The 8,707-nt window shown below is 33.4% G+C and overlaps 1 long non-coding RNA gene across 1 annotated transcript in view; it reads right to left on the bottom strand.

Moving 5' to 3' along the window:
* The window catches only part of LOC125867485 (uncharacterized), a 9,844-nt gene extending 8,905 nt beyond the window's left edge, over positions 1 to 939 (bottom strand). Inside the window, exon 1 of the long non-coding RNA XR_007446652.1 lies at positions 836 to 939. This is a non-coding gene — a long non-coding RNA (uncharacterized LOC125867485). The remainder of the gene's footprint in view (positions 1 to 835) is intronic.
* Between the last annotated feature and the right edge of the window lie 7,768 nt (positions 940 to 8,707).

The raw sequence follows: 8,707 nt of genomic DNA, 5'->3' as shown, positions 1-8,707 counted from the left end.
GGGGCAAAACTAAGGCCTATTGGATCCGAATAATGTATTTCTAAGGCAAGCCCTAGTCAAACCTAAACTAAGGCCCAACATGCTTCAAATAAACAATAATTAAGCATGCAAGCACTCCACATAGCGAGGAGGGTCCGTTAATAACACAAAGTATGCTCACAGTTACCCGATAATTCCCGAAATAGGCCGAAAACATGATTTCCTAACACCTATGCAAGATTCAATAACTACCCAACCCAAATCCCAACTAATCAACATGCATTCACATTCTCGAGCTCAATCTAAGAGAGGGAAACCGTAGCCTACCAGTAGGCCGATCACACGCGCTCCAAAATTACTCCTTCGAAGCTTTCCCTTTCTGAACGTCCTCGAAATGCTGCTCCGCTATCAAAAATAGAGTCACAACGTTAATACGGTCGTTTAGACACAAAAATCACAACAAACGGAGACGGGTCAATTTTGGAGTCAAAACGGGAATCGTGGGACGCACGCAGGAAATTTCGAAATTAACCCCAAAAGTGGGTCCTAACCAGTTCCCCCAGCTCATGTCCCAAAATGGGATACAATTCGAGGCTCGGGAACAACACAATATCAACATGCAACTAAAACCCAAATTTTCTCAAAAATTAGAAATGGGGCAGCAGTGTATTTACCAAAAACAAGGGGTCTACAGTAAAATCTGACAACACCACAATGTTCTCCTCGAAAAACCGCTCAAGATAGCCTCAAAAATCACCAAAATGGGATCTAAAATGGCTAAGAAAACAAGTCTCAAAAATTTCCAAAATCAAGCTCACAAAAAGAGGTCTGGCAGCAGGTATTTTCCAAAAATTACCTCAAACGGGGACTCCAAATCACTATCCGAGATCACCAACGCGTTGTCCTCGAAAAATCTCACAACTTTGCCTTTTGGATCACCCAAATCGGTTGAGAGATGAGGGTTTGAAATTTGGAAAATGTTGCTGATTTTCTGCAATCTATTGCAGAAAATCTGCAACATTTCCAAAACTTAAAATTCCGATGGGGTGTTCCGATCTCGTTCGGAATCCCGTGTACGCAAACGAGATATGCAACCATACCAAATTCGACATTCCAGACTCATCGGTGCAGTCAAAATTTCCATCAGAGGTCATTTCGATAAAAAGTGGGTCCCACTTCCAAAAGTCATTTTAAGTCAAAACCCACAAAAGGGCTCGAAAAGATATCGAAAACCTCCAGACACAAAAGAAGGGTCAATCTAGACCAAACTCGACATTTCGGAGCTAACCACGCTGACAGAATTCTCATCTGAGCGCGTTTACTCAGAATGTTGACCAAAGTCAAACTCAGGCTTAAACTTAAAGTTAAAACGTCTAATCGCACCGACTCACACTGAAAACCTCGGGAGTCATGTCGACCATGCTACTAGCCTAAAATGACCCTTCCGGAGCTGATGGAATCGTCAGAATTGGATTCCAATGTCATCTTCTTGAACTTTTGATCGAAAATGATCGTTCAAGGTTCATAAGGCTCCAAAACACAAAAACTCGCACCAAGACCAAACGAGCGACCAGGTGACCGAACTGTCAGTCCCAGCAATTCATAAATGACTTGGGGTCGCTATAGGAACGCTCTAAATGACACACAGAAGGCAAGACACAGAAATGACCATGAGGGTCATTACATTTGGTAACGTAGGTTATTCGTCCTTCTTCTTCTGTATGTTCGAGGATGAAGATGGTTTTTGATGGTGGATAATGTAATGACCCACAAAAATCATTTTTTGGAAATTATCATAAAATTACCATTTTACCCCTTCTGATAGTTGCCTGAGTCAATTTTGATCTATCGATGAAGTTGGTTTGGAAATTTTCGAGCTATTTGTTAATTACGATTGTTTAGTTGACGGATGATTTTAAATAATTAATTTTATTCGGTGGTTAGTGGGCTAAGTTCATAATTTATTTCATACCCTATACTCTTTGTCCCATATTTATTAAAATAAGTAGTACGGCTTGTCACATTTTATAAATAAATATTTAAGAAAAGAAAAGGGAGGCAGAAAGTTACCTTTGAAGATGAAGGTTGAAGAAGGTTTCACACTTCAAATTGCAGGTAAATATACAGAAAGTGCATCTACTCTTAAATTCTTATATAGCTAGTTATTTAATAATGAATAGAGGGCATCCTAGCATGACTATCTGATTGGATTAAGAACTATTGTTCTTATACTAAGGGTGTCACGGGTTATTAAAATGGTTGAAAACAAATTTTTAAAAAATATATTATTACGTAGTGATTGCCATTAGAGGGTAGTCATGAGAAAATGATTGGAAATTAATGGAATGATGGTGAGTGGGCAATCAATGCACTGTTGGGGTTGGACTCCTTCGTTCTAGTTTCAATTTTGGATTTCTTATCATTGATTCAAGTTTTGATATATTGAGATATGTAATTAATTATTAGGTATATTATATTTATGTGAATACATTAGATTCATGATATTGGTGAAATTGGAACTTAACCCTAGTTTTAAAATTTTAAAAATATGAGAGTTGACATGTTAATTGGGATCAAGCATAGGAACTTTATTATACATTTGAGTGATTTATGGGTCTAAGCTAGACATATGGTTGTTGTTAGTTTCAAAATCTTATTGTGATTATTTATTTGAATAGATTGCATTGATTTGGAAGTCCAACGAAAGAGGAAGACTCAAGTCCATGAGTGATTGTTCAACTATTTGAGGCAAGTGGATTTCTAAACCCTTATTAAGTGCATAGAATCATGTATTTCCTTGTGGTATGTGTTAGGGAGTAATGGGACTTGGTGATGGGTTGACTTGTCCATATATTGAGATATGTAATTAATTATTAGGTATATTATATTTATGTGAATACATTAGATTCATGATATTGGTGAAATTGGAACTTAACCCTAGTTTTAAAATTTTAAAAATATGAGAGTTGACATGTTAATTGGGATCAAGCATAGGAACTTTATTATACATTTGAGTGATTTTTGGGTCTAAGCTAAGCATATGGTTGTTGTTAGTTTCAAAATCTTATTGTGATTATTTATTTGAATAGATTGCATTGATTTGGAAGTCCAACGAAAGAGGAAGACTCAAGTCCATGAGTGATTGTTCAACTATTTGAGGCAAGTGGATTTCTAAACCCTTGTTAAGTGCATAGAATCATGCATTTCCTTGTGGTATGTGTTAGGGAGTAATGGGACTTGGTGATGGGTTGACTTGTCCATACTGAATAATTCTAATGATGAAAAAGGGGTAATAAAAGACAATGTGATTAATTATTGGTGTGTGATGTGTTGAGAATGGTTTGAAAGGCTTATTAATTCATTATTGATATTGTATCACGATTATGTTGTTGTGAATTGTGCATTGTGCATTGTTACGAAAATGGTATTTCTCCTTATTATTTGTGTGAACATATCATTTTCATTGGTTCTGAGACATGGTTGTGATAAGTGTTGTGTGAATTGAGGAAGGATAAGAAGTTAAAGAGAATGTACCATTTCGAGGGTCGTGTCGCGCACCGCGACAGATACTTTCTTTCAAGGGACGTGTCGCACTCCATGACAGTTTTGTTATCGAGGGTCGTGTTGCAAGTCGCGACGGATGCATGAAAATATATGTCCCCCATGGGTCACGGACTGAGAGATAGCAGGTGTGTATTATTAGGTCAGACACGTATCACTATACTTGACATTGCATTTCATTGCATTACTTATATTTATCATTGGTGAACTTGATGTTGTGTGTTGCTGATCTTGTGAGTGCCTTTATATGGAACTTGTGATTGATGGATATTGAGCTTGTTGTTGAGGATATGTAATTGTTAGAGTGTTGTTGTTGAGTTGTGTGCTATGTAAATTGTGAACTGTTAGGTTTGACTGGTTTTATGCAGGTTGTGGTTGTGGAGGTTCAGTTGGGGTGTTAAGGAGTACCCATATTCTATTCCCTTAGATTGTGTTTAGAAGTTTACTTGCTGAGTATTGTGTGGTTTGGTACTCACTCATTGCTTCTACATTTTTGTAGGTTACTAGCCCGGATCTTCGTGATACTCTTTATTCTTTTCTTTTCTGAGGCTTCCTATGAAGATTTGTGATGTAGTTGTTTGTCATTTCAGCAGACTTGCTTTCTCCTCAATTATGATCTTGTTCTATTCTTGAAACAATGTCATTTAAGACTTGTATTTTCTTTCAATTTTCTTATAACACATTAGAGACTTGTACTCATGACAACCAGATTTTGGGGGCATATTTAAGTCGATTATGAATTTCTGCATTATATTAAAGTATTAAACTTTTATTCTCGCTTTACTCTCGTATTTATCGTATTATTTGGGTGGTAGTCTGACTTGTCTTGGTGAGATAAAACGAGTATCATCACGTCTATTTTGGGTCATGACAGTGGCACCCTGGAGTTGATCAAATAGATCATCAATTCTCGAAAGGGGATACTTATTCTTTATAGTAACCTTGTTCAATTGGAGGTAGTCAAGACACATCCTAAGGGAACCATCTTTCTTCCTCACAAATAAGAACGGAGCGCCGCAAGGTGAGACACTAAGTTGAAAGAAACCTTTATCAAGAAGATCTTTCAACTGTTCTTTTAGCTCATTTAACTCAGCTGGAGCCATTATATATGGCGGAATAGAAATAGTCGAGTATTAGGAAGAATATATGTAACCCCCTGACTTTTTGGAACTCTAACATAACTCGTATCTTCGTGAAAACACGAAGAGTGATTAATATATCAGTAAGGATGTGGGTCATAATTTATGTTCTCAAGTGTCACATCTTAATTTTTGAAGTTAAGAGAGTTTAGTAATAAAAGTTGGCAATAGTTATGGAAAGTTCCCTTTTAAAGATTTCTCTGAAAATTTAGTGCAAATGTCTCGGAGGTTTTCTCCCAATATAAGAAGAGATAGAGGGCCCACAATATATCAAATCAAAGGTCTACGAGTCTAGTTTTTGACACATCAAACCATTCATTCATACGACACCAGAATAGTGAGATATTAACATTTTGTACCGACTGCGCAGCAGAGGTGGCTAGTGGGTCCCCTAGGTCGGTGAAACCTTATAAGTTAGCATCTTCTTCACTTTTTTATCATTCCAGCTCGTAAGAAATCCATAAAAATCAAAGAATTGCTACTCCAATCATCCTTGTGTGTTCATGATCTCTTCTAAGCTCTTTATCAAAAAATTTCCTACGTCATGAGCCCGTCGTTTTGGTATAGTTTTCATGGTGAATTGTGTTGTGTAGCTCTGTGAAGGATGTGGTAGCATGGATTTTTCAGTGGTTTAAGTTTGTTCAGGTGTTCTGGGCTTGTAAAGAAAGGTAGGAATCATTTTTTATCAATTTATGGACATATAAGTGAGCACCTTGAAATGTAAGACGTTGGGCCCGTGCTTAGCATGGGACATACTTATCTAGTTTTATAAAAGGAGCCCACTAATCATTACTCCAACTATATATAATATATCTATCCAAGTACTTCTCATTAAACCATTCATATCTATAATGAATGACACTTTCTTGTGGCTTTGTTTATTCTTTAAAAAAAAACGAATTCACTATTGTAGTACTCTTTTTTGGTAGGTCGGTGAGTGAGGTAATGGTGTTATTAGTAGATTTTATTAAAATATCATGTTATAATTTTTGGATGATGCATTATTTAGTTCATTATAAAATAATAATATTGTATTGAATTTCTAGGTGTTTTTTAATAACATTAGAATTTATGGATATAAATTATATTATATTTTTTATTTTTAAAAGTGAAATATGTTTCTAAAAACTATGTGAAACACATGTTCAAACTTCAACTAAAACTAACTTGTCGAAAGCATTTGAAAATTTTTGGCCTAAATTGTTCCGTTTTCACCATAAATAAATACCAAAAAAATGAGTATCGTGGAAATTAGTTGATGTCCAAAAGGTTATGATATGAGAATTTGATTCTAGTTTGCAAATATTTGAGAATGAATTTGTTGAATAAAATTTATTGAAAAATATTATTTGAAACTGAAAAATGTGATTATTCATTGCTCTAATGTCGAGAATGTGACTAAAGAGCAGAAACTTCTTATATGGTCATTGTTGATATTTGACGCTTCAAAATTTGAATTGATTTTGTGTAACTAAGCTTATTTCAAGTGAGCATTATTGCAGGACAAATGAATATGTATTGAGGTGTCTTAATTTCAAATTGGAAAAATCACCTCATATATCTATTTAAGGCTTAATATTACAGCCTTTAGATGTACTTTTTTTATATTACTACTTATAACAGTTTAATTACAAATATTAACAGATTAGTTTTAATTTATAATTTAATTAATTAGTTATTATTTTTATAATTACATTATAATTAATAAGTAAGAGAAATAACATTAATATTAGAGAATCAGTTGTTATTATCTCTTCCACCATTTTAGGGATAACATTAATATTAGAGAATCAATTGTCATTATCTCTTCCACCATTTTAGGAATTTTTTTCCAGATTTCACACAGCAACCCCCACCTTCCTCTTTTACCAACACGTAAATTCCACACACCCACCCCCCACGTTTCTCTTTTACAGAGAACTAACTTTTTCTCTCTCACCATCTTCAACGTTCGTCTTCTTCATTCAAAAAGAAAATCAGTAGAACTCCCACATTTATATGATTTAATGGTGGGATGAGATCTACACACGAAGAATGCTGAAATTCTTGCAAAGTGTGGTTCCTCTCAGTTGAAGGATCAAAAGGAGAAAAAAACGAAGCAAAGAAAATGGTGAGTCCGGCAAATCAAAAGGGAAAGAAGAGGAAGGGGAAAATTGTAGAAACCCCTTTTGATTCGAATTCTGATTTTATTAGTGAAATAAAAAAGAAAAAAAGCAATAAATGTAGAAATTGCTCAATTTTTTAAACCATCAACAAGAAGAACAACAAAAAAAAGGTATCAGAAATTCGAATATCCAAAAAAGGCCAAAAAAGCTGTTAGGGTAAGTATTATATTCAATTTATTTTCACATTATTCAAATTAGTGATTTTTTTGCTAAAATTATCACATAATGCTTATTGTTGTTTCGAAACTTTTGTTTGGGTGAAACTTGTACAAAATGTGAATAATATTTATATGAATCTCACTTTAATATATGATTTTGGGATATTATACGAAATGTGATGTAATATTGGTATGCAAATGGTATGAATTGTGTTTTGACATTGGTATGAAATTGGTTTGATATCAGTAGCCCAATGGTATGAGTTGTTAAATTGGTATGCAAATGGTATGAATTGTTAAATTACTCTGTTTTGTATGAATTATGACTAATATTGATATGAAATTGAGATTTTTTCTAATAGGAAGGTTTCTTTTTCAATTTCTTCATTAATGTATTTAAATTTTTAACATTGGTATGAAAATGGTATAAAATGATTTTTCTTTCAATTTTTTCTCTGATTGTGATTTGTACACGTGTCTATTTGTTGAATACATCAGTAATGGAGTTTTTGATATGCGTTCTGTTGATATCGATGCAAAGTACCATCGTCAAAGATATGCCACAATCATATGGCATTATGGAAAAATAAAGAATGATGATGGCGCGACCAGTGAGAGTGAAGTAACTGGCACTATTGCTAGCAAATTTGATGGACCCCGCATAGCAAAAGAACATGCTCTGAATACCAGCAATTATCCCACACCAAGACCACGGAGATCAAATTTGAGATAGTTTGCACATTAGACTTTTTAGAATTACAAGTTTTTTTTTTTTACTTTTGGACGATATTTTTGTGTTTGTTACAGCTTTAAGTATTTGATATATATAATATCCACTGTTTTATTTCAAGAAGATACCAATTACATATGAATTACAGATTGACTATTGTAATCGCAGGATAATAGTTATATACAGACTGCATTCCAAATGGATACACCATTCTAAAGATAAATTACACATTGACTATAATAATTCTCGGGATAACAGTTATATACAAAATGCATACAAATTGGATTCAACATTTAGAGTTTATGATTTTACAATGTCTTATTAACTAGAATGAAATCATACTACTAATTTAGAGTTCATGAACTAACTCTGACTTATAATTGGTATCCAAAATGTACACCTTTGGCATCCAAATTCATATTCTAACACAAAAAAATAAAAAAATAAAAAAAAAATGAAGTTGGTATCCAACATGTATAAATACCTTGTATAAACGATTATGCCAATGTAAAATAGTGATAATTGTATTTTGTAACAACCTCAATTACATTTTTGTTTTACATTTTTTTCATCCTGGACAATTTACAACCTAATTGTAAATTATATTGTCTTAACAAGCGTGGATTAAGTATTTTTAAAGATGTATGAAGTTGCATACAATCTGTATAAATACTGGAATAAACGAATCTTACAATTTAAAACAAAGATCAGTAAATGTTGCACCAACATCAATTACATCTGGTTTTATTTTGTTTTTTTGAAAATGGATAAAATAAGACTTTTTAATTAATTTTAACATATTAGAGTGAATTAAGGAAAACAAATATTCCTAATTAGTTTGAATCTCCTAAAATTATGCTAATTAAAAATTATCATCAATCAATTCAAATTTAATTAATACATCTATTTCCATTTTTTCAGTTTTTTTCTTTATTATTTCTAATTCCTTTTTTTTTTAAATTTCCGTTTATCTTT

This window comes from Solanum stenotomum, chromosome 6 (genome assembly GCF_019186545.1).
Source record: "Solanum stenotomum isolate F172 chromosome 6, ASM1918654v1, whole genome shotgun sequence".
Classification (NCBI taxonomy): Eukaryota; Viridiplantae; Streptophyta; class Magnoliopsida; order Solanales; family Solanaceae; genus Solanum; species Solanum stenotomum.
The sequence above is the reverse complement of the archived record's forward strand: the minus strand, read 5'-3'. Positions and strand labels throughout refer to the sequence as shown.